Below are 26,272 nucleotides of genomic sequence, written 5' to 3'. Positions count from 1 at the left end.
GGACATAACATGATCTAGCTGTGAGTACCAAGCCAGCTTTTACCAACACTGAGACCTATCTGTGAGCATCAGACCACTTCCTGGATGTCAGGGCTGCTTCTTTTCAGTTTCTTTTGGCCAGGGACAGATAAAGTCAGACTGCAAGACATTACTCCATGATATTCAAGTTTCCCCATTGCTGTTTAGAAAACAGTCTGGGAGTGACCAGTTAGCTCACTTGGTTAGAGCGCGATGCTCGGAACACCAGGGTTGCCGGTTCGTTCCCCACATGGGCCACCGTGAGCTGCGCCCTCCTAAAAAAGAAGGAATCAGTTATCCCTTTCGGAAGTTCTCTTGAATAACCTGTGTTTACCTCATCTTGGAGGCTTCTCAAGGTATAAGGCTGATGTCCACATAAGAAATAGTACCCTTAGAGCACAGATTATGTTAGAAATATAACTATTATTTACTACAATAGCAGCGAGTTAATTTGTGTCTCTCAGGATGGACAAATCCCATTAGTGGAGTTCCTGTGAACAGTTCCTGTGAAGCAGGTTGAAGAGAACAAACAGACCATTGCAACCAGGATATCCCCAATATCAGTGTCTACTCCTGATTGACTCGGCCTTGCTGATAGTATTATAATGACTTCAGCAAAAGCATTTTGTTGATGTGAGGTCAAGGTCCAATTTTTACAAGACTAAAGGTTGAGGTTAACACTGTGAGGGAAACGAGTACCAGAAGGGACCTGTAAAAGGGAATCTGCCTCCTGAAGTGTTTAAACGAACAGCTATTAAATTTTTGTCAGCAAGATTAGGTAAGGGGTAACAGCTGCAGCAGTCAGTTAAATTCAAAGCAGTGGTTACACGAAAAACACATAAGAGAATTTTGCTTTTTCTTAAGTGGTAGAAGGAAACACAGGGAGACAAAAATAATTGGAAGGAGATATGGGATGTCACATTAGTATTCTAGAGGGCTTCAAAGTAGAAAAATAGGCAAGATTAGTGGAAGAGTAAAGGAACAGAAAAGAGTGTTGAACAATCAGAAAATTAATCTTGTTCTGTCGTCTTGGGCAGAAGTCATTCACTTTTGAGGTCAGTGGCTTTTTCTGTCACCTTGAGCAGAAGCTGTTCACCTCTGACATCAGCAGCCTCTGGAGGATTCCTAACAATCCGAAGTTTAAAGTCCCCAAAGATGTCAGTAATCAAGTGAAGTGGCATATATCTTTTGAGTTGGGAACTATGAATCCACGGATATGTACCTTGGCGCTATACTGCTCTGACAGTTATCAGTACCTGATACAGTCCTTTCCGTTGGGGCTCAAGAGCAGTTCTCTAGTGTCTTTCCAGAAGATAAAATCTCAAGAGTGCAGCATGCACAGGCTATTTAAGTAGATATTTTAGAAATGCGGCTGGTACCTGTTGATGATAAACCCGGAGATATTATATGAGTCTCTTGTATTAACTAATCATATCTGTTTGTGATAGGGTAGAATCTAAGGCTGAGGGTGAAATTCCCAACCACAAAAGAACACATAGGTTTATTTTGTCAACCCTTATTAATACATAAGATGACTTGTGTGTCCCAGAGGGGATTGATTTTACAGACATTAAAACTAATGGCAATCCTTTGGGCCATAGAAGTTTTAGGGTTTCTAGGAGCATTGGTAGTTTTACTTTTAGAATTCCATTAATTCTCTCTACTTTTTATGAAACCTCTGGATGATAAGGACAGTGGGATTTCTGGGTAAAAGGGAGAAGCTTCCAGAGCTTGTTAATAACAGTGCTGGTAAAGTGAGTTACCCTGTCAGTAGAGATATAAGTTGGAATTCCCAAGAAAGAGGGTAAAAAAAATCAAGATTTTATTTTTGCCAGAGTTAGCACCTATTATATGTTGAATTACGTACCCCCAAAATTCATATGTTGAAGTCCTAACCCCCAGTACCTCTTTTTTGGAGACAGGGTCTTTGCAGATGTAATTAGTTAAGTTAAAATGAGGTCATTAGAGTGATCCCTAATCCACTATGACTAGTGTCCTTATAAAAAGGAGAAATTTGGACACAGAAAGGGAAATTGATGTGAAGAAACACAGGAAGAAGATGGCCATCTACAAGCCAAGGAGAAAGGCCTTGAACAGATCCTTCCCTCACAACTTTCAGAAAAGAAGCAACCCTGCTCACACCTTGATTTTGGACTTCTAGCCTCCAGAACTGTGAGACAATCAATTTCTGTTGTTTAAGCCCCCTTGTTTGTGGTACTTTACTACAGCAATCCTAGCAAACAAATGCAGGGTTGTAGCCCTCTGACAGGAAAAGCTTTAACCCGCTCTGAAAACAAACAATAACCAGACATATTTATAGCTTATTGAGGAGACATTTGTACTGAAGAGTTTCAGAACAAGCCTCCCCAAGATGTGCCACTTTGGCACGTGAATTATTTTGAGCTGAAGGCAACTGAGACCTTGTGGGTTCATGAAAAACTGTCACCTCTCCCTTAAAGAATTTAAATTAGAGGTCTTGCCGACAAAAAGAGCTATCACCAGAAATAACTTTTTATGAGCTATCTATAGGGTAGGGCAAACCTCTAATTACTGAACATCTGCTCTTCTTATCATCCTGCAAATGACCTGTCTCTCCTCTGAAGCCTCGATGTGCCTTATCTCATCCTTAGCTCAGAATATTATATACACCTCATTTTCCCTCTCTGTCTCTGAACCTCTCTCATGTATGTGGGGTCTCTACTCTCTCATTACATGGGGTTCCCATACATATGTATGTAATTAAATTTGGTGATTTTGTCTTATTAATCTAATCTGTCTCATGTAGATATAATTATTAGACCAGCCGAAAGAACTGAGGTAAGTAGAAGAAAGTTTCTTCCTCCCCCACATTTTCAAGTCTATTTGGAGGTGTTCAAAGGGTCCTCCAGGCTTTGATTCTGTCCATGACCCATCTTGATAGTTTAACCAGGATTGTGTCATTAGCAGGTAAGCCAGGTTTTAGAAACATCTTTGACAATACTTCTAAAATTACTGCAATAATGTTAGTGTAATATCATAGCCAATTTATCTTCCCTGTTGTGGATAATATCATGAGGAATTCTTGCTAAAATCCATTTTAAAAGATTTGGCACTACCAATTAGCCATACTGAGAGTGCTAAATATTATTTTTATGCCTTCAAATTTTCCCCAGATATCTATTTTCCAAATTAGGGCCTTATCTCTGACAGTTAACAACAATCATGGACAGTTAATAACAGTCTTAGAAGAATCTATCAATTCCCCTGAGAGTTCTCCTTTCTGAGTGATTACAAGAGCAATTATCTTGGCGAAAGTTGCTTGTTCAACATAGTGGTCAGCTAAGGTTTTATCATGAGATTCTGGGTCCTTGTGCTTTGAATGATGCTCCAGCTTTATTATAGCTATTTCCTTAAGGTAAAAACATCTAAAAGTTCTTTAATTTATCCATTTTTACAAGTGTTTGAATCAAGGTCAGAAAGTCTCTTTGTTTCAAAGCACTTTGATTAAACTAAAGCTGTGTACTTACTATCAATATAAATATTTATTCTATCTTTTGTCAGTTGGTAAGCTCAGGCAAAGGCAATCAATTAAGTCATCTAAACTGATTTAATTTCTGTGAGTTTGTATTTTAAGAGTAAATTTAAATTTGTGATAGCATATCCTGTTTGTCAATTTTTGGTTTTACTTTTTATGTATGAACAATTAACAAGCATAAGCACAATTAAATTAGCATTACTCAAGGTAGTCTCTAGAAGGTCTGTGCAGTGTATGGATTTTTTAAAGAGGTAAGCAAATTATGGAGTTTTTCAGGCAAAAGAAAGAGGTTGGGTTTACAGTGTTGCAGCAATGGACGGTGATGTTCAAAAGAAAATACTTTATAGGAGGTAGTTAACAAGCTAACAAGTGATAAGCATTGTTTGTTAAATACAAGAGGTTTGACAGCATGAAGAACTGTTAACTTTAGTTACAACGAAACTAACTAAAGTTTTCACATGTTTTGTTACTGCTGTTATACAGCTCTTAAATAAAGGGGGTATGTTTTGGCTACTGGGTCTAATGAAAGACTGAAATAAGCAATAGGTCTCTGATGATTTTCACATAACTAAGGCAGGATTCCTAGTGCCTGTTCACACATTATGAACAAAAGGGGATGTGACCTTGTGAATCTAGAATTCTGGAAAAATTTTGTGGTAAACAGTTACTGTACCAGTCTTTGTACTTGTACATAAATATGTTTCTTCTACCTTGAATAGTCATCAATCATTGAAATATATTAATGCATAACCTAGTCCTAGTGCATTTATGTCATAATTCATGCCACATCATAGTAGGTTGATTAACACACAGTAGTGCAACTTGGGTGAGGCCAGGGTATAAATACAGAGGCACTCCCTGGAATAGCTCAGACACTGGAGAAGAACCTAGATAAAGACATCAGAAACCCACCTCCCGTGGCAAGGCTCACATCCAGAGAATTACCAACAGTCATCCACCCACCAGGTCAGTGCTTTCACCTGATATCAATCAAGTCCCATCAGAAGTAACAGGCTTGACTAAAAAGAGAAAAAGAACAAGGTAATGGGAGGTGCAGTGGATGGGGTACATAGAACAAGTAGTAGAGTGGCCACCAAGCTAGGGCTTAGAGGTGAAACTCTTTGAGAGAGACTATTTATTTATTTATTTGTTTGTTTGTTTATTTATTTAATTTTATTTGCTCCAACAAGAATTAGAGACAGTATATAAGGATCCACTCAATATAACAATCTAAACAAATTTTAAATAAAGTAAGAAATAGAGGGCAAAGGGATAAGAGTAGGTAATCTAATCCAGGAACAAGGTAAAGGTCCAGTTTTGATACAGGGTCCTAATTCAAACTAGCAACAAAGGGAAAGCATTAAGCTAGGAGGGAAAAGGATTCAAAGGAGAAAACGAACTGGGACTTTGAAAGATAAGTATGGGTGGGGGTGACAGATCACACATTTTGGCCAAGGGCGAGCATTCATGCCTATGCTAGGCCTGGGTAAAGTAGCTAGAGTGGAGACTATGGAGAGGAGCCATGGGAAATGGGTGGGAAGATGGGGGTCCTTTAAAATCATCCTTTGCAATCACCCTTCAGGTTTCAAAGGTTCTGGCATGTGAAAAACTTAAAATATATCTTAGAAACTATGTTGGGTAAAAAGACAAGTATTGTGATTCAGTGGAACTGTACATAAATCCCTATGTATGGGAATAACAAGGACGAGTGTCTTTAACAAGGGTTACCTGGTTACTGCAATGTAAGGAGGTGATGACACCACAAAATAGCAGCAGACAGACTGGGTGGAGATACAAGGGGACAAGGATGAGGAAATGGGATCAACAGAGACACCAGGGACCATCTAGCTAAAAACAGATTTCTGTATTTGCATTTCTGCCAAGGGGAGGAGTTCAGAGGGAAAGGAACATTCCGTGACATGGAAGGAAGGAGCCATGATGCTGCCATTGTGTGGTATTGTTGCCCTGGCAAATGAAGATCTTTCATTTCTGGGAGATGGCCAATGGCTGCCTCCTACTTAATGAAGACTTCTATATCAGCAGCCAATGGGCTTGTTTCCAATAGCAGCACCCCATTTCATAGTCAGGCCATTAGGAGCAATAGAGGTGACCTGGGAAGAAGATGGTTCCCATGACACATCCATTTCCATTTACTAGACCTTGTCTTAGAAGAAAGACCTGGGAGGGTAGAAATAGTCATCTTTGACATCACTATTCACATGTCAGAACAAGGTGCCCCATGAGTGGCTGAGGGACCAACAGGGTGGGGGTTTAATGGGAGAGGAGGAGAAAGGAGAGAGGAGCCATGATGCCTCCATTATGATGCGTTCATGGCCTGTGGCAAACTAAGGTCCCCCATTGGTGGGAGCTGGCCAATGGCTGCCTTTCTACTTAATCACATAATCTATCAGCTGCCAATGTGCTCATTTTCTACACAAGCACCCCAAATCATAGGATCTGACCATTAGGAGAAATAAGAGTAGCTTTGGAAGCAGGCAGCTCCCCATGACACATCCACTCCCATTCACTAGAATATGTCTTAGGAGAAAGACCTGAGAGGGTAGCAATAGTAATCTCTGAGATCACTATTCACATGTCAGCACAAGATGCTTCCTGAGTGTCTGAGGGACCCAAATGGTGGGTGTTTAAATGGGGAGTGAGAAGAAAGAAGCCCTGATGCCTCCATTGTGAGGCGTTCATGGTCTGGCCAACTAAGGTCTCCCATTGATGGGAGCTGGCCCAGTGGTGCATCCTACTTAATCAAGGCCTCTATATCAGTAGCCAGTGTGCTTGATTCCAATCTCAATACCTCATTTAATATGCCATTAGGAGCAATAGGGGTGACCTTGGAAGCTAGTATTCCCCCATGATATATCTAATTCCATTCAACAGACTTGTCCTAGGAAAAGGACCCGAGAGGGTAACATTAGTCATCCCTGACATCACTATTCACATGTCAGCACAAGGTGCCCCCTGAGTGGCTGAGGGACCCTCAGAGGGGCTTAAGGGGGGAGGAGGGAGAAGAGAGGAGCCATGATGCCTCCATTGTGAGGCGCTCATGGCCTGGCAAACCAAGGTCTCCCATTGGTGGGAGCTAGCCAATGGCTGCCTCCTACTTAATCACACCCTCTTTATCAGCATTCAACGTACTTCATTCACACCTCAGCATCCATATCATAAGATGTGGCAGTTAAGAGGAGTAGGGATGGCCCTAGAAGGTAGTGCTGGTCCCTATCACTTCTGTATTTGCATACTGCACCCTGACTTAGGGAAAGGAATAGAGGGAGGCATAAAACATCCCCTGACATCACTATTCACATGTCAGCATAAGGTGTTCTCTGAGTCACTGATGGACCCATGATTGGGTGATAAGAGAGAAAGGAGGAGCCATGACTCCTCCACTGTGAAGAGTTCACGGCCTGGCAAACTAAGGTCTCTCATTGGTGGGAACTGATCAGTGGCTGCCTCCCACTTAATCACATTCACAATATCAGAAGCCAAGGTGTTTGTTTACTACCACAGCACCCCAAATCATCAGATCTCACCATTAAAACAATTAGAGGTGGTGTTGAAAAGTAGTATTCCCCTATGACACCTCCACCTTGGGCAATCCACCCTGGGGAAGTGGTTCAGAGTATTCCAGAAGTCATCCCTGACATTACTATTCACATATCTGACCAAGGTGTTCTCTAATTGCCTGAAGTGGCCCATGGGCAGAAGAGCCATGATGCCTCCATTCTGAGGTATTAACTGTCCTCTGAAGCTCCATATTCCCATTGGTGGAAGCTGAGCCAATAGCTACCCTTCTACTTAATAATAGTCTTTCTCTGCCAACCACAGTGGGGGTTCGTGTTAGATCTAAAGGTGAAAAGGTCTCTTCCCCATTACCACTCTCTTGAGTATGTGAAAAGCATAAGCAAGTTTTAATGAAGGGATTATTATGTCTTGAGACATTAAGTGATAAATGTCGCTGAGAGTTTATGGAATAGGGTAGACAGTATTACACAAAGAAAGGAATTTTTAAATCTTTCTGAGTAATTGTATGTAAATATATACATGATCTATATAATGTACATACTATATAAAAATGGAATGTAAAAACATTGCCTATCAGAAAATGTATGGGCCTTTTCCTGACCCCAGTTGAATCTTTTTAAACTCATTTTAATTTGCTTTTGGGATATATATATGAATTGGGCCATGGTTGCTATGGAGATCTCAAAGCTCATCCTAACTTCTCTGTGGTTATGTCTGAAATGATGTCTTTGGGGAGATTTAAATTATGAGAATGAGGGCTGTGGGTGTCTGCCTCTCAAGATGCCACTTGCTATCAGCTACCATCATCTACTAAACTAGAAAGACTCATAGATTCCCAATCTTAATAGATGATTACATTTCATCGTAGATCTTTTATCCTGTCAACCTTCCTGAATAACACACCAAATTAATTTGGGGGCATAAATGGATGTGCTTTTTAGGAGAGTTTGACTCTATTTTCAGCTATGAATTATGCATTAGCAAGAATTATTTGGACAGCATTCATCATCATTTCCGAAGTTAATGAAATTCCATTACACTTCAGTGCATTTTCATTTCACCCAGTGGTAAATTAATTCTCCTTCATTCTTTCTGTCTCTGTCTCTCACTTCTCTTTTGCATCATATACAGTAGTTACAGAATGAGAACACGGAAAGGGTACATAACTAGAACAAGTAAAGTAAGGGCCAGGAAAAGCAAATGTTGCTGGTTCCCTCTGCAACGATGATGTGCTCTATAATTCAATAACAAGGTGAGAAGGGCTGCTTGTTTCTACAGCTCTCACTGCTTTTTTCTGCTGCTCAAGAACTCGGGGCAGGGTCCCAGTTCCGGGTTTAGCTGGGCTATACAAGAAGTCTGGCATGCATCTCATCTTAACACACAGCTCCCACTTGCGAGCTGCATGCAGCAGCAGCATATGCCACCCAGTCACATCGCTGAATAGATTGCTTGACCTGGGAAAGTTCCTTGGAAAAATGAGAGGGTCAATACCATTGCCAGGTCCAGCTTTGCTCCACTGAGGAGAAGCAAACCTGGAGCTCTCCTAGGTGCTGGATATTTCCCTTTATTATTGGCCTTGTCCTTCCCTGGTGCCACCCTTCTTACAATCCTAGTCACGACTCAAGCCAAATCCAGCTTCCACAGGTCCCCTGCCCAGTGGGCATGAGATCTCTCTCGCCTGTCTGGTTCTTTAGCAACTGACCAAAGTGCACCCTAGAAGCTACTTTGCCCCCCACTCACAAGAGATTCCGCATGTTTTCAGTCTCTTCATCCAGTAGTGGTTAAAAAGGAGTTCTGGCTCTGAATTCAGAAAGACCAGCATTAGACTGCCTTGGACTTCTGTGGGAACACTGCCAAATTCTGTGCCAACTTGAGTCCTAGTTTCCACAGCATGAAACAGAGATAATACCCCTCTCACCGACACATTATGAGGAAGACATGAGATAATATATGGGAAAGTATTGAGCACAGGGCCTGAAACTTGGTAAATGGAAGTTATTATGATTATTACTAGCTCATTATAATGATGCTCACTGACTGCTTTCCAATTTCCCTGCACCTTTTCCCTTCTATTTGCTGTTGTGCATAGCCTTCTTCCCATCCCCCATGAGGCTTAGAGGGATAATGATAGCACTAAAGTGTGACGGGTCCAGCCCCACTCATGCTAATACACCTGGCTTCCTAGTCTAGGCTAATCTAGGCCAGCCTAAGCATACTATTTGCTTCCTTCCCCATACCCCCATTCTCATAAATATGTCCATACACTTTTGTTTACATCGACTATTTTGATGTTGGTATTCTGCCTATAGAAAGTTTGGAAAGGGTAGGGCTTCTCAGCTTAGCATTGAGTCCCATCAGGCACTGTACTAGGCAAAGAACTATTCACTGAGAGCCTGTTCTAGTCCAGGCACCACACTAAATACTAAAGATTTAATAATGAGCAAAATTAGACATGGTCCCTGTTCTCATGGAACTTAGTCTACTAGGGGAGGAAGATATTAATAAAATAGATACATTAATTATTTCATTACTCAAAAAACTAAGATAGGTGCCCTGTAGAGAGAGTTTTACTATAAAGCTAAAGAAGCTAGTGAAGCTTCGGGTAAACCTCAGGGCCCCTCATTTGAACAGGCCCCTATAAATTCTGGAAGTTGTTGGGAGTCATAGAGTGTTCTTGATGGGGAATGAGATAGATATTAAAGTCACCCCCAAGATCATGCAGGACTTTAAAGGAAGATCATTTTCAGAGTGTTTAGTGATTTGATTATACAAATAACATGTGACATATTATAAACTTTCAGCTTTCAGGCAGATGTGTGTTTTATTTAAGGAAAAGAATGGAACTTTTGAATCGTTTATCAAGGGAAAGGGATCCAAATTCCCAAATATCAAAACCATACAAAAACAAGTCTGTTTCCACGGCTGAGAAAGTCCTCAATCAATTCTGTCAGAAAAATTAGAAATGACCACAGTCGGCTGGATTGTTTTCTGGTGGATGGTATTCAGTCTAACTAACCGGAATAAAATCAACCAGATGGCAGTCCCATTGATTATACAATCATCGGTCATTTTCTAGTCCAAAAAATGACCTCCACATGAGCAATTCCGGCATGTAATAACAACACGGACTCTTGCTTACACATAGTAGTCATCACTTTAGATTAGTCTGTAGGTTGATTTAGTTGCCTGTGTAACATGATGTATATTTATTCTAAATTATTTGATACTCTCTGTTTCAATTAACTCCAGACAGGTCCTCTCCAGAAGTAAAAGGCAAAGAGCAGAAGTTTATTTGCCTACATTAACCAAATTGGTGGGTAGTCTGGCAAACATAAACATAGCAATATCTGTCTGGTAAGCTGCCCAGAGCTCCCAAGCCAGGAGGGTGATTTGAGTCAGGTGGAGATAAGAGGGTAACCATGGTTGTAACTCATAATTGTCAGGGAAATGACAGAACTGGGGAGGTACACTACTCTTGCTGAAAGCAGAAGCCATTAATGAAGAAAAGTAATCAGTATCAATTGTGAAAGGTACAGTAAATCCTGTGAGCACATGCATCCCCTTATCAGATGTTCTGCAGGAGTCACCAATCCTGGGACTCTCAGGTTGCTAGGACTAATTTGGAACACAGCAAATCTGTACACAAACCTGAGGACTAAAAGGCAGCATGATGCAGTCATTAGCGGAAGTTCTGAATGAGACTGGGCTCCCAGAGGCCCAGGAGCTGGTCCTGCCCCCACCACAGTGTAACCTTAGGCAAGACCTTTCTCCTCTCCTCTGGGCCTCACTACTGTGTTTCCCCAAAAATAAGACAGGGTCTTATATTAAGTTTTGCTCCAAAAGGTGCATTAGGGCTTATGTTCAGAGGATGTCATCCTGGAAAAATCATGCTAGGACTTATTTTCTGGTTAGGTCTTATTTTCGGGGAAGCACAGTAGGTCCGTCTACGAAAGTTACACCACAAAATCACCAAAGATTCTCTCTCTCTCTCTCTCTCTCTCTCTCTCTCTCTCTCTCTCTCTCTCTCTCTCTCTCTCTCTCTCTCTCCAAACTCCTCTCTACTAGGAAAGATCTAGAGAGGTGATCAGTTTCTTAAAATTGAAAGATGTATATTCTCTCAGTGGTGGAAAGTAGGTTTCCAGAAGTATGTAATTTTAATAGAAAGAATGCCAAACAAACCCTCCTCTTTGGACCAGGCTTCCAGCTGAGATGAAGGTCTTAGCCTTTCTCCAGGGTTCTCCATTTTACTCTGGAGTGATTTAGTCACCATCTAACATGTGGTCACTACTGGTTTTAGCTACTGCCCCTGTCAGGACCTGCTTATAACAATACTTTATTTCAGTGCCTGACAAGAAAACTCCGTTCTAGACAAGAGACCAAATTATTACACATTTTCACCTTGCTTTCCTTGAAGAGTTCTCATTTCAGCAGCAATATGTGAGAGGTCCAAACACTCAGCATCTTTGCTAGCATTTGAAAGCATATGGTTTGGTTTGGTTTGGTTTGGTTTGGTTTGGTTTGGTTTGGTTTGGTTTGGTTTGGTTTGGTTTTTGGTTTGGTTTGGTTTGGTTTGGTTTGGTTTGGTTTTGGTTTTAGCCATCCTAATGGGTATGCAGGGGTGTCTCACTGTGGCTTTCATTTGCATTTCCCTAGCAACTAATGAAGTTGAGCATCTTTTCATGTGCATCTTTGCCTGACATATAACAACTGCTCCCTTCCAAGTTTTCAGGTGGTTTCTTCTCCCTTCTTCCCAAATATAACAAAGGACATTGAGACACAAAACCTTACCTCCCCTCTCAGAATTTTTTTTAACTTTTATTTATTTTAAGTGTGTTTTTCCAGGACCCATCAGCTCCAAGTCAAGTAGTTGTTTCAATCTAGTTGTGGAGGGTGCAGCTCACAGGGGCCCATGTGGGGATCGAACTGGCAACCTTGTTGTTAAGAGCACCGTGCTCTAACCAACTGAACTAACCGGCCGCCCCCCCTCCCAGGGATTTTAAGTAGCAGTCACACACTTGAGGTTAAAGGCACGGGGGTAGTGAGCTACACAGAAACAAAGGGGGTGTCTGTGGGAACTTCTCACACACCACAGCATGTAAGTGACCACAGACTTCTTTTTTTTTTTTTTTTTTTTTGTATTCGATTTGCTAGAATTTTATTTAGGATTTTTGCATCTGTATTCATCAGAGATATTGGTCTGCAGTTTTCTTTTTTTGTGCTGTCCTTACCAGGTTTTGGTATCAGGGTAATGTTGGCCTCATAGAATGAGTTAGGGAGTACTGTCTCTTCTTCAATTTTTTGGAAGAGTTTGTGCAGGATTGGTATTAGATCCTCTTTGAAGGTTTGGTAGAATTCACTAGTGAAGCCATCTGGTCCCGGACTTTTGCTTTTGGGAAGGTTTTGGATGACTGATTCAATTTCGTTACTGGTGATCGGTCTGTTTAGATTTTCCAGTTCTTCATGGTTCAGCCTTGGAAGGCTATATGTTTCTAAGAACTTGTCCATTTCTTCTAGGTTGTTGAATTTGGTGGCATATAGTCCTTCATAGTATTCTTGGATGATCCTTTGTATTTCTGTGGTGTCCGTGATAACTTCCCCTTTTACGTTTCTGATTTTGTTAATCAGTGTCTTCTCTCTTTTATCTTAGTAAGTCTAGCCAAGGGTTTGTCAATTTTGTTAATCTTTTCAAAGAACCAGCTCTTTGTCACATTAATTTTTTCTATTGTCTTTTTGTTCTCTATTTCATTTAGTTCTGCTCTAATTTTTGTTATTTCCTTTCTTCTGCTGACCTTGGGTTTTACTTGTTCTTCTTTTCTAGTTCTTTAAGGTGTAACATGAGGTTATTTATTTGGGAGTTTTCTTGTTTCTTGAGATAGGCCTGTAATGAGATAAATTTCCCTCTTAAAACTGCTTTCGCTGCATCCCAAAAATTTTGGTAGGATGTATTTTCATTGTCATTTGTTTCTATGTATCTTTTGATCTCTCCTCTAATTTCTTCTTTGACCCAGTCCTTCTTTAAAAGTATGTTGTTTAATCTCCATGTATTTGTGTTTTTTCCCGCTTTCTTTTTACAGTTGATAATCAATTTCAAAGCCTTGTGATCAGAGAATATGCATGGTATGATTTCAATCTTCTTAAATTTGTTGAGACTGATTTTATGTCCCAATATATGGTCTATCCTTGAGAATGTTCCATGTACACTAGAAAAGAATGTATAGTCTGATGTTTTAGGATGAAGTGCTCTATAAATGTCAATTATGTCCATTTCATCTAATGTGTCATTTAGGGCTACTATTTCGTTATTTATTTTCTGTTTGGATGATCTATCCATAGCTGTCAATGATGTATTTAAGTCCCCTAGTATAATTGTGTTTTGGTCAATTTCTCCCTTTAGTTCTGTTAGTAGTTGCTTGGTGTATTTCGGTGCTCCCTGATTGGGGGCATAAATATTGATGACTGTTATGTCTTCTTGTTGTACAGTCCCCTTCACCATTATGAAATGTCCATCTTTGTCTCTTGTTATCTTTTTCACCTTGAAGTCTCTTTCATCTGATATCATTATGGCTACACCTGATTTTCTCTGGGTACCATTTGCTTGGAGTGTCAATTTCCACCCTTTCACTTTGAGTCTATGCTTGTCCTTGTAGCTGAGATGTGTCTCTTGGAGACAGCATATGGTTGGGTTTAGTTTTTGATCCAATCTGCTACTCTGTGCCTTTTTATTGGTGAGTTCAGTCCATTTACATTTAGGGTGATTATTGATATGTGAGGATTTCCTGTCATTCTATCTTTAGTTTTCTGGTAAGGCTGTGTCTCCATTGTTTCTTTGCCTTTTTGTTGTTGTCTATTATTTCTGTGTGGTGGTATTCTATGATGTTTCCCTCTGTTTCTTCTTTTATTTCAGTATATATTTCAATTCTGGATTTATTTTGAGTGGTTACCCTTAAGTTTATGTAAAAGAAAGTTTGATATTTAGAGTATTCCATTTTCTTCAGCACGCTTACTTTCTCCATTCCCATATTGCGGTTCAGGCCTTTACTCTGCCCCTTTTTGAGTTTTGGTTGCCACAAATTGTCCCTGTTGATGGTGGTCGAATAGCCTCCTTTAGTATTTCTTGTAGTGCAGGTCGTGTATTAGAAAATTCCCTCAGCTTCTGTATGTCTGGAAAGGTCTTTATTCCTCCTTCATATCTAAAGGATATCTTTGCTGGATATATTATTCTTGGCTCATGGTTTCTCTCTTTCAATAGTTTGAATATTTGGTTCCACTCCCTCCTGGCTTGTAGAGTTTCTGCTGAAAAATCTGATGATAATCTAATGGGCTTTCCTTTGTAAGTTACCGTCTTCTTTTTCCTGGCTGCCTTGAGGATTCTTTCTTTGTCGTTGATTTTAGACAGCTTCAATACAATGTGCCTTGGAGAAGGCCTGTTGGGATTGAGGTAACTAGGTGTTCTATTTGCTTCTTGGATTCGAGGGTCCAGTTCTGTCCACAAATTTGGGAAGTTCTCATCGACAATTTGTTTGAATATATTCTCTGTTCCTTCTCTCTTTCTTCTCCTTCTGGTATGCCCATTATTCTTATATTGCTCTTTCTGATGGAGTCAGAAAGTTCTTGTAAGTTCTTTCATTTCTTTTAAGTCTCAAGTCTCTTTCTTCTTCTATTTGTGTCATTTCCAGGTTTCTATCTTCGATGTCACTGATTCTTTCCTCCATCTGGTCAACTCTACTACCTAAGCTGGTTATTTCATTCTTAATTTCTTCTATTGAGTTCTTAATCTCCAGAAATTCTATTTGGTTCTTTTTAAGATTTCAATCTCTTTCGTAAAATGCTCATGCTGTTCTTTGATTGAGTTTCTGAGTTCATTTAACTGCCTATCTGTGTTTTCTTGTATCTCGTTGAGTTTTTCAGAACTGCAATCTTGAATTCTCTGTCATTTAAGTCACATATTTCTGTATCTTTAAGTGCCTTCTCTGGAGATTTTTCACTTTCTTTCTGAGCTATCTTGTTGCCTTGGTTATTCATGGCGATTACTGGTTTACTATTTCTCTTCCTAGACATCTACAGGAGTGACTTCTGCAACAGGTTGATAGGGAGCGGTCTTTCTTTTGTTTTCCAGTACTTGTTGGTAGAATGTTTTATTTTTTCTCTGACTGCAGCCTATTTTTCTTCTCCCACACAGTAGTGCTGTGTTTTCTCTGGATTATCCCAGCTTCTCACACAATGGGGGGATTCCCTAGGAGCCAGGCTTCTCCTCTGTTAATAGTTCATCTAGGTCACAGGGCGCAGTGTCCCGGTGGGTATGCGGAGAGCTTTTGATGTTCCAAAGCTCTTCCAGCTCCTGATTCAGAGCCCGTATGTTTCAGCAGTTCTGTTTACTCCTGCAGGGATCCGCCCAGATAGGTGGGGTCAGGGGCGGGGTGAGTTGTGAGAGGTGGCCCAGAGCAATGGCGGCGACCACCACCACAGCCGGTCCTGCTTCCACAGCTCTCCCCTTTGCTGGAACTAGTTGGGCTGTGAATTTGTGTTTGCAGTCCACAATTCTCAAAACAGCAAATTTTCTGTTGTTTTGATCTGACACTGCTACTGTTTCGCTTCTAGCACCGGGCAGGTGGGGGCGGGGCGAGCTCTGGGAGGGGTGGGAGGGGGCGGCTAGTCTCAGTGCCTAAGGCTCCGTTCTCTGCTCGGCAGTGAGGGCTTAAACCACCGTTTTCAGCCTTTTTCCCTCAGTCTTTTCTCCGAGGTCTCTGCCGTGAGCGTTGGGTTCAGCCGTGTTATATGCTGTCCCCTCAGCCCTGTGGAGCCCTGGCGGAGCCCTAGCAGTCCGATCTCCCGCAGCTGCGGTGGTTCCGGGAAGCAGCAAGCTCGGCGCACTGAGCCAGGTCTGCGTCCTGCGCCCGGCGGCTCCGTCTCCGCGCGCTTCTCCCTTTCCTCCTCCCTCCACTCGCGCGAATCTCCCACCTGTAGGTGATTTCAGTCAGTAGTGGGCCTCTTCGTCTTGCCTGTCTGCTGTGCAGGGAGTCCTTTTTCAAAATTTCTTATGTTTTTATTTATTGTCACATCAGTGGGAGTGAAGAGTCTTCATAGTGTCCAGGCACCATCTCTCTTCCTGTTCAGATCCAGGGACGATTTTTTGTGTGTTCTTTTCCACAGACTTCTGATAGTAAGAATTGCCCTGATTCTAAAAATTCTTTTCAATACCAGCTTCTCTGGGTTACACACACACACACACACACACACACACACACACACGCACAGAGTTTACTTTTTTTGATTAAAAAATTGTTTCGGTAAATTGTACAGGAAAGGTAGACAGCTAGATTAGAAGGTGGCTGCACCAAGTCTCTGAAGAACTGCCTATATGTACTGCTGGTTGCATTATTACAGTTATGATTCATATAAAATGAGACGAGAACATTTACTATCTTTATAGTCTCCCCTTCACATTCTGAAATAGTTTCCATCGCCTCACATTTCTGTTGCTGTTTAACAACGACAAAAACAACAACAAAAGGCTTGATTCTTAAAGCCTGGAACCTGTTTACAACGTCCATTTGACTCACTAAATATTAAGTATCTAAAACATGGGGGGATTTAATGATATATAAGATAGAATCTCAAGCCATAGATTGAAACTTATGGTCTCCTGTGCCTTGGGATTATTTCGGGACACAGCTGAAAAAGCTGCCTATAGTCCAGACTTGGTGCCTGGAGTCTAGGCATGAGGTGAGGCTTTTTTTTCATTTTTTTTTATAAATAGGCCTTTTCCTTTTTGATGACTCTCGGAACAGAAAACTTCCTGTAGTCCCCGACTCACTTCCGCTTGTTTAGCAGCATTCTTGGCTTGTATTCAACTATTTCCTGTTCACATTTTCTAAATGTCCTTGTTTATTATTCTCTATCTTTAAAAAAAAACTATAAAGAGACAGCATAAAATTTTATATAAGCCTTACCATGTATTCTTAGGCTCAGAAACCAAAAGAAAAGTCAAAAGTGGAGAGGGTTGGGGCAAGAGTAAAATTACTGTTGTGTATATTCTGTTCCTATTACATAGATATATATGTAATAGATGCTAGGAGATAGATAGATAGATAGATAGATAGATAGATAGATAGATAGATATAGATTCTTGTTTAAGGAAGCTCTTCACTTAATTGATAATTTAATGGAAAGAAAAGGAGATCATATTTGACAACAAACACTGTTAAGAGGCTCATACCTTTCAGTGAATAATTCCGCACATGCTTGTTTATTACTGAAGAGAGTTTTGTGTGTGAGAGGAAACTTTGAATCACTTAACTACATAGTCAATTCTCAATTATCCATGTTAATAGAGAGAAGCAATTGCTCTGATAAGCTGAAACAGCACATAATCAACAATTCTTCCCCTTAATTAGTCACCTGTCCTCCTACAGTCTGTCTCCCCCTCCACCCCAGCCCAGCAAACAATTTATTGTAAATTAGGGAAAATGTTTTCCTGAGGTAATCTCTCCCCCTACAGGCAACAAGCCTACCAAGCTGGTAGATGAGTTCCCCAAGGAGAGGTGAGATTACTAGAATGCCTCTGTACCCATTAACAATGGGATCTGTGGTGACGAGGCAGAAATCCTTTCCTAGAGATAGAAATATACCTGTCCACTAGCAGGGGTGTACACACGCACCACCTGCTCCCCAATATTAGAATATTTGGGAGGCCAAGCTTTCAGGGAGGAGGTGGTACATGGTAGTGATTAAGGGCTGAGATAGTCGGGGGGAGCTGTGGGACTCTGGGTAAACTGATCTCCAAGCCTCAGCTGTAAAATGCCCTCATTTTACACAATCACAATAATGATTCCCTCATTGGGCTTTTGTCAGATGTAAATCAGATAATGAATGTAAAGCCCCTGACTCAATGGATGCCCTGGGTGATGTCAACCATTATTATTATAAAAGGTTGTTGACTTACAAAGAATCATTAAAGAATAAGTGGATCATCTCAACTACACGCTGTGAGTTTGCTGCAAGTGATTTATTGTAATACCGTGTTTCCCCGAAAATAAGACCGGGTCTTATACCAATTTTTGCTCCAAAGGACACATTAGGGCGTATTTTCAGGGGATGTCTTATTTTTTCATGTACAACAATCTACATTTATTCAAATACAGTCATGTCATCTTCTTCTGGAACATCGTCATAACATACTAAATGTGTCCGTCTGGCTGACCGTCTTAACTGGGGTTTATTTTCAGGGCAGGACTTATTTTCAGGGAAACACGGTAGTAAAAGCTTTTGATTTTTAAAAATACATTCTAGCAGATGCAAACTAGCCCGCAATAACCTTTGCTTTCACTCTCACTTCTGATATTCTTTCCTGCTGGTAGAGGAACATGTAAGATGACACCTGGTGCACTGGGAGCCCTGGACACTCCCCAGGGGTGGGCATGTCTTTCAGGAAGATTATGATTCCCTGGCTGGGGGCCTCCAGGAGCCCCTGTGAGTGAGCCCTTTCCTCATCCCACCACAGAGCGCCTTCTAGTGCTTACAGCTCCCAAGAGCAATTCCTCAAGGTTTCTGGACAGACCAGCCATTCCTTCCCCCACCGGAAAGACTAAGGTTTCCTTTAAATATGAAAATATCAGGGGCAGTTGGTTAGCTCAGTTGGTTAGAGCGCAGTGCTCTTAACAACAAGGTTGCTGGTTGGATCCCCACATGGGCCACTGTGAGCTGCGCCCTCCACAACTAGATTGAAACAACTACTTGACTTGGACCTGATGGGTCCTGGAAAAACACACTTAAATAAATAAAAGTTAAAACAACTTAAATATGGAAATATTGTTGATTACGGCTCCTTGGGCAGAAGCAAGGAGCTCTTATTTGCTTCTGAAGGTGATTTTGCAAAGCACTAATCTCATCCATTCTGGGTGAGCTTTCAGATTTCTGGGACCCATCTACTGTCACCCCTGCCCGTGTTAACTACCTGTGTGACGTTGGTCAAAAGACTTTTCCTCTGTACTGTGAAATGGGTTGCCCTAGAAATTCTCTGCGAATGGTATCTTCCTCCTCAGACCTTCTAGGGTTTGGGGATTCCAGCAGGGAGAGGGAGAGGACCATGGGAAAGGACATAGCACATACACATTTAGAGGAGGCCAAAGAGGGGTCAGGTCTACTTAGTAATAACACCCAGAGAAGCTCTTCTTGTCAGAGGGAAGGAAACTGGCTTGCAAAAAACACTATAAGATTTAACATATCTATGAAATCCCATAAATTATCTGGTCAAGAGGATGGTTTTTGATAGTTACTCCCTAAGCTGCCACAGAAGAATCAGATCTTGCATGGAAGCCATGCTCCTTTTCCTCACTAGGTGGCAGCAACACTTAGCTTTGCCAAGTAGAAAAATGACCTGTCTATTGTCATTTCTATGACCATCTCCATCATCTATTTGTTTGATTTGGGAGCACCTGAATCCTTTTTGTTTCTATTTTCCTGAACAACTGAACAAGTTTCACTCCAATTACAAGTAACCACAAATAATGGTACAGATTTCAGAAAAAAGCATAGAATGTAAAGTCAGGAAAGAACTAAAACAATAACTGAGTAGGACCCTTTAATTTGTAGAGAATGAAACAAAACTGGAGTGACTTGCCCAAGGTCATACACATAGCTAGTGGCAGAATGGGAACTAGAACTCAAGTCTCTTAACTCTCAATCTCAATCACTTCCCCTTTCCTTCTTTTGGGAGGTAATGTTCAATAGTTTCATTTACTAACTGTGTACCTTGGGGCAGATTACTTAGCCTCTCTGGACCTCAAGTTCCTCATCTGTAATATGGGCATAATAATAGTATCCACCTCATAGGGTTTTACTAGAATTAGAGGCCATGTATGTAAGGGACAGGAAGACACATCACACTCAGGGGGACGAGCCGTAGGCGAGCAGGTGCCTCACACGCAGGCATGCCTTAAGACATTTTGCTCCCCAATTTCCCATAATAGAGTCTAATACAACACACTACATGCACAGTTTTCCTTCTTTTTAACCCAAACAGGACAACATATGCATTTTTGAACAAAACAATAAAGCTATATTCAGGAAATAAGAAATGGGAGGTGTCAGTGTCCAATGAGAGAATATCTAAGGCCCCTTTCAATGCTACCAGTTTCCCAACATTCTTTGATTCAGTTATTGAGGTGAACTGTGTCTAACTCCAGGTTTCTCCCTTAGGAAAAGCAGTGAGAGGCAGTGAGAGACAGTAGCTTTTTCAGTTTTTATCCTCGCCTTCGTCACTCACCCACAACAATGAGACTGGAGGTAGAAGAGTTGGACTTGGCCCAAAGACATGCCTTCTGCGCACCATGCCCAGTCTAGTTCATTTGACTCCTTTTGAAACATGCGTAAGAACACCAACGTCATCACAGGTGAGTCTCATCTTTCTCTTTACGGCTCTATTGTGGGGAAGCACTGCATTTGCAAATATCATAGTGTAATTATTATCGAGGACCCCCTTCTCAGAAATCGTTTGTAGGATAGAAACTACTGAATCTCTCCGGAAAGCCTAGGGCTGGACCACATTTTGGGATTTTTTAATCTCATTTGATCCTTGAAACAACACTGGAGTCAGTGTGGCAGGTATGAGACGGAGTCACCATCTCATAAATGAGAGTAGAGAAGACAGGATAAGTTCAAGCATAAAGGACTTTGAATAAAACAGACCTGGCACTTCCTAGCTGTGTGACTCTGGGCAAGTGAAATAATCTTTCTAAGTCTCAGTTTCCTCATCTGTAAAATGGGCATGATATAATAGTGTCTACTCCAAGGGTTGTTTTGAGAATTAAATAAGATGATGCATGGAAAAAAAGGGCCTTAACACTCAAAAATATTACTTATTATTATTAAATCATTGACAATTTCTAAGTGACAGAAGTCAGAATAGGCAACCCAAGTCCAGTGGGCCAAATATTCAAATTCAAGCACATAGACATATAGACCCACAGTTACACTTTTCTTTCTGAAATGGCAGGCTTTTCTTATCAGATGCACTTGATGAAACACTTGGGATAGTCACACTTCCATGTGTTGCTTTTGTTAGATTTTGCCTCGTATTGATACAGACTTTTCATCCTGTTCTGTATTAGCGTGGTCACTTCTGCTCCAAGACTGAGCAGAAGGCGAAAGTTAGAAAAAGGCCGGGAAAGCACTAACACTGCCAAGGGTACAGGGGTGGGGTGAGCGGGGATGGGGGAGGAAGTTTCAGCCAAGAATCTCCAAGTTTCTTTTCTACACCTAGAGAGAAGAGTTAAACCACACTTTTCCCCAATGATATAGTCTCCCATCACTAGTGACACACAAACACAGTAAATGGGTGGTATTTCTCTGGAGAGCATTCTGGTTTGAAAGTTCTTTCTATGTTTCATTCCATTTTTGAGAACATATTCCAAAGAAACAACCCCAAAAGGAGCACAGGGGGTGGGAAGGTGGAAGGCTATGTAAGGCTGTTCCAAGCTCCCCTATTTATAACGGTGGAAAAAACTAGAAACAACCCAAATGTTCAATAATGGTAGAGTGTCTTTAAAAAGTAGAGCTTAAAGCCAGATAAAATGTTGTTTAGGCATTAAAATGGTAAGTACTCAGGCTGTGTTAAGTGATAAAAGGGGATCACAATGTGGTATGATGTCACCCTTTGTGAATGACCGGGGGTTAATTCCACACCGCGACAGTATAGACACAAATATTATAACTCTGTAAACCTAAAATACATGTGAACATGAATATAAAGAAAATGTGTAATGAATAGGACATTTTGATTTAGTTCTATTTAGCTACTGCCCATGCCACTTTACAGATGTTATCTCATTTAATCCTCATGACAACTAATCATTTTGTCAATTCCTACATGATAAAAGTGCCCCTGCTGGGATTGTAATTTGGATTGTGTATAACAGCATTCTGAAAATGGGACTTTAAAATATATGGCGCTGCCATTAGCTAGCTGTGTGACTTTGAACAAGTCACTCCCTCTAAGTTGCTTTCTTTGTAAAATGAAGAGGAAACTAAATTTTAAATCTCTAGCTCTCAAAATTGAGTGTCTTTGAGTTAAATAAGTCATAATTTGAATTTTTCCGTCTCTGGTGCTTCTGGGAACCCCTGCTTAGAATGCCTACTCTGAAGTGTCCTTAACATGTTGTTTTGAAAAGTATGGCGCAAAATGCCCCTGGGGAAAAATATAACCGACTTGCCTATTTTAAAACAATACGCGATTCAAAATATTACATTACTGTCATTCGTATTTCCATGAATTTTGGAGACCAGACTGAAAGTACTTCCTTTCTACCACACCCAGAGAACTGGCAGAGACGGCAGGGAGGGGGAAACCACTCAGAAAGAATTTGGAATCATGCACAGATAGTATAAGTGAAAAAATGTCGAAGTTTGTACTGTGGCATCCCCGAGGCCAAAAGAAAACTTGAATTCAGTTTGCAGTAAAATAACCTCAAGGAGGAGGCACTGTTTCCCCCGCAAGTGCAGCTGTCCTTCAGAGGTGGGTGGAGCAGTGATTTTGGCCACGTGACCTGGATTAACCCCCTCCTAGACCTGGTGCTCTTCAAAGCCCTTGAGCTTCTCTCTTTGCCTAAACTGCTGAGGCTGACTGTGGTCTTCTGGTCTGGATTCTTATTTGGTGGGGCTTCAGCTTCTGCCTTACTCCTCAGAGAGACATTCTCTTGCAAGATCTATCTTCCCATAAGCCCACTTCCATTTGTAAGAAATCAGAGTACAAGCATCGCAGTGGCGGCATCTATGGTATCAGTTCAGACCTTGTCTGCTCTTACCTTCTGGTTTCCCCACAGGCACAGATGTGCCTGGTGTTCGGGGTGGGTGGGTCGGTGCCTGCAGGACATGCTTTGCTGCCACCTAGAGGGAATAGACCCTACCTTTTCCCCTTCTGAAACAGGCCTTCTCCTCCCCCAGCAGCTGAAGGAAGTGGAGAAGGAAGGGGAGGAGGAATAGAAACACAAAGAGAAATGACACCGGGTGAAGCTCCATATTATGGTTTTAAAAGATTTCAAGTATGTGAACAACTCCTTGTGTTTCCCCCAAAACAAGCCTCTTTGTTAGATAGTTAGACACTATGATTATTCTTCACATGAAAACTTGGTCTCTTCTGTCTCTCTGTAAGCCCCGCTTCCAGCATTTGAGTTGCAAATGCTTGTTTTCTTGGACTCCTTGTCTTGATTCTCATATCACCTGGTGAAACTTCTCCAGCCCTATGGCCACAAATCTCGGCGTGGGGAAAGGTGTGGGAGCGAAATGAGGGAGAAAAAGCAGGCTTAAGAAGCTTGGAATTATCTATTCCAATCTGAGCTGTGTGGCATATTATTAATAGTATGAGGCGCTTTAGGAGGATAATTCTACTCACCTCGTAGCATTATTATAAGGACTAAGTGAGACAATGTAACAAAAGTGCATAACTCACTGTCTGGCTTATAGTGCGTGCCTCTGAAATGTTAGCTATTGTTATTACTGCTAACTTTTATATTGAGCTCATACTGCATATTGAGCAATGTACCTGACACTTCATATCAACGGATTCAAAGATCAATACAACAGTTTTAAGCTATTGTTATTAGCCCCATTTTACTGATGAGGACAGTGAGACTCAAGGGTCAAATAATCTTTCTTTTATTAGTTTCAGGTGTACAAAACAGCCTAGTGATTAGACATTTCTATACCTCACAAAGTGATCACCCCAGTAAGTCTATTACCCATCTGACACCATACATAGTTATTACAGTATTATTGACTATATTCCTTGTGCTGTACTTTATATCCCCATGACTATTTTTTTAATTATAGTTGACATTCAGTATTATTTTATATTTCAAATAGTGTTTAAGTGGCAGGACTGGGACCCAGGTCCACATGTATTGAACTCCAAAGCCCACTCTCTTTTCACCACACTGCAATAGGTAAAGGGCATGTTGGGGTCCTTCACAAGTTAGCCAATCTGTTACTCTCTAGCCAGTCAGTTACTAAATTCTGAATGTTTATATAATGACAGCATTTCTCCCTGAACGAATTTTCTCCAAATATCATTTCCTCCTTCTATAAACAGACCAAACACATCCCTGACTCACATTTGAACGAAGTCATTTCACATTTTGAATTTTCTTTCCCCTGCAGTCAGCCCAATGGCAATTCCACAGGCTCAGGGCCACATTCCAGCTCATAGTGGAGGATGTGTGAATACCGTAGGCTAAGAAAATAGCATGAGACCAACTGACAGCAGTCCCCAAAGTGCTATCTTACCCAGCTATTTCCCAGCAGGCTGTGGATTAAGATATAAATGAAACATATGGAGATGGGAAAAAGCATATGTCAGGCCTGCTGTGGCCCATGTTCCTGTCAAGTACACGCACCGGGTCATTTTTATCATGAAAACATCACCAAGCAGGCTCCCCAAATATTTCTACAGAACTAAAATTGAAATCAGTGCTTTATTTCTCACACCTTCCTTCTGAAGTCAGCCTCATTTGCTGTAGCCCAGTGTACACACATCCAGAAGGAACCAAAATTTGGTTCACTTTCTCCTCCTCCCAGAAAGAGAAAAGAACTGGTTAGTTCCAGAAGCCTGAACAGTTCCTCCTGGGTATGTTTCAAGTGAATAAATTATTCCTAGGCATAATAATAAATATTATCATCAACAAAAATACCTACTGATCATAAATCCTCTACAGAGTACTGTGTAGAGTTCTGAGGCTAACACAAGAATTTATATACCGTGTTTCCCTGAAAATAAGACCTAACTGGAAAATAAGCCCTAGCATGATTTTTCAGGATGACATCCCCTGAACATTAGCCCTAATGCATCTTTTGGAGCAAAAAATTAATATAAGACCCGGTGTTATTTTCAGGGGAACACGGTAACAACCATTTAAGAAGCCTGGTTTTAGGAGCTGCTTCTTCCATGAAGCTTCTCAGGCTTGCCAGTGCTTGGCCATCTCCCCTATTCCCACCCCACTCCCAGATTCAAATAGCAATTTGATTTTGCCACTCTTTTCCTGCGGCATAGGCTGCCAGGCACTGTTTCTAGCGAAACTCTCTGCTCTGGCTCCTCATACCTCTGGAAAGCTGGAGAACTCTGGAGTCAAATTCTCCTGAATTTGAATCATGCTTCTGTGAGGTGGGGGGAGAATAAAGATCAAGAAGTTGCGTGAGCCAAGGTGTTTGCCTGTTTTGTTGCTGCAGAAAAGTGTTCCTGGGAGGGAGTAGAACAAATTGAGGTTGGAGCAGCAGGTAGGGGCTAACTCATTGGACCCTTCACAAAAACATGTTGTTAAACATCCTTTAAGTGCACCGTTCCCAACTTAGTGGTATCTCCATCTATTTCCTTTCCATCTCCGCTTCAGTTTCATTGGGAGGATATAGGTCAAATTCCAGCTGGATTACATAATGGTTCCCAGCACTGGATCAGCAATTCTCTTTTTTTTTTCCTCCAAAAGATTGTTTGGACAGCCTTTCGTGTGTGTAGAGCAGGGGTGTCCAAGCTGTTTTCAACGTTTTTCACCAAGGGCCATATGCGGTAAAATACACAAACAGCCAGGCCACTCACTCGAGGTGAAGTACGTATTGCCTCACCTGGTTTATTTAAGTAAACTAAATATATTTTTGGAATTTGCTGTGGGCCAATAAAAAATGGATTGCGGGCCGCAGTTTTGACACCCTGGTGTAGAGGGAAGAGCATTCAATAGGGTGTTAGGAGACCTGGGTTCCAGCTGTGAGAACTTGAGTCAACACCCCTCTCTGAGCCTCAGGGGAAAATGAGAAGACGAAACTAAGTGGCCTTGACAGTCCTTCCTAGCTCTCACATTCCGTGATCTGTCCTCAACAGTACTATCTGGAAACAAAAGCAAAGTGAAAGGTATGCATCTCTCATGGGAACAGAGAAACATGGTCTATTTACCCATTGGCCTCAGGGAAATCCTGTCCTTTTTCTTTTCTCCTCCCCATCTACCCCAAGAGTCTTCTCTGAAAACTCTCCTTGGGGGCATGGAGGGGCTGGATTTGGGGCTAACCTGACCTTTAGAAGTTTTGCTCTGTGTTGCCGAGTCCTTCACCTCAGCTGCATGCAGACATGATGGGAACCCACTGGCAAAAACTGCTCTGGCCCTTGGCTGCCCGTATGTGCATTCCGATAGACCCACGTGCCCTGAAGAGTGTGCACACAGGTCCCTT

The sequence above is a fragment of the Rhinolophus sinicus genome, chromosome X (assembly GCF_036562045.2).
Source record: "Rhinolophus sinicus isolate RSC01 chromosome X, ASM3656204v1, whole genome shotgun sequence".
In the NCBI taxonomy this organism is placed as follows: Eukaryota; Metazoa; Chordata; class Mammalia; order Chiroptera; family Rhinolophidae; genus Rhinolophus; species Rhinolophus sinicus.
The sequence above is the reverse complement of the archived record's forward strand: the minus strand, read 5'-3'. Positions refer to the sequence as shown.